The sequence below is a fragment of the Papilio polytes genome, unplaced genomic scaffold, assembly GCF_000836215.1.
Source record: "Papilio polytes unplaced genomic scaffold, Ppol_1.0 DF823288.1, whole genome shotgun sequence".
In the NCBI taxonomy this organism is placed as follows: Eukaryota; Metazoa; Arthropoda; class Insecta; order Lepidoptera; family Papilionidae; genus Papilio; species Papilio polytes.
In genome coordinates this window covers 55,326-56,008 of record NW_013525916.1, presented here as the reverse complement: position 1 = coordinate 56,008, position 683 = coordinate 55,326, and the positions used below count along the sequence as shown (strand labels likewise).

The following is a 683-nucleotide window of genomic DNA, read 5'->3' as shown; positions in this document are numbered from 1 at the left end:
CCCTACCGGTCCAGCGCCCCCTGCTGGTCCGCCTCCACCTGCCGGATAAAATGAGAACTTAAAAAAAAAACTAAAGTAGTGGAGTTAAAGGTGACGTCACGAGTAACGTAAGCGTATGACTTCAGGCGTACAAGACACAAACGTAATCTCGCCTGCACTTTAAGTTTAAAAATAAAATTACTGAACAGTGATACAATTACAACATACACTTAATTGATTGTAACAAAAAATATCAACAAGTACTCAAACCTGTAGATAGGCATGTACATCTCAGCAGAATACTTTGAGGAGTGCATGTAAACAGAATGAGTAAAGTTTGCACTATTTGTCGTGACTATGATGATTAAATATATCCATAATATTCTTAGATAATATTACGTTCTATAGTTAGTTAGTATTATACATAACTTTAGCCAAGTACAATGGTCGCGGGTACTGGACAACAAAAACATCACGTGACATGAGGCATCAATTTGTTTGTCACGACAACACTCATGTTTGTTGTGACAATTAGCGTCTCAACATATTATTACTCGTATGTTGAACATTACATGGTCTTATCCAGCTATCTATCATCACCACGATTTATCCTTGTATCAAGAGATAAGAGCTCGGTCTAGCATCGAAGCTTAAAATCCTTCTCTTCGGCTTAGCGTAAGCAGCTACTGGGCATTTAAAGCCTC

General features: G+C 38.1%; 1 protein-coding gene and 1 long non-coding RNA gene across 2 annotated transcripts in view; one reads left to right on the top strand and one right to left on the bottom strand.

Moving 5' to 3' along the window:
* LOC106104990 (phosphatidylcholine:ceramide cholinephosphotransferase 2-like) overlaps positions 1–683 on the top strand; it is a 33,581-nt gene that overhangs the window by 11,559 nt on the left and 21,339 nt on the right. The gene's annotated exons all lie outside the window — the stretch shown is intronic.
* Positions 1–683, bottom strand: part of LOC106104992 — a 2,378-nt gene continuing 1,695 nt past the window's right edge. Inside the window, exon 3 of the long non-coding RNA XR_001225712.1 lies at positions 1–38. This is a non-coding gene — a long non-coding RNA (uncharacterized LOC106104992). The remainder of the gene's footprint in view (positions 39–683) is intronic.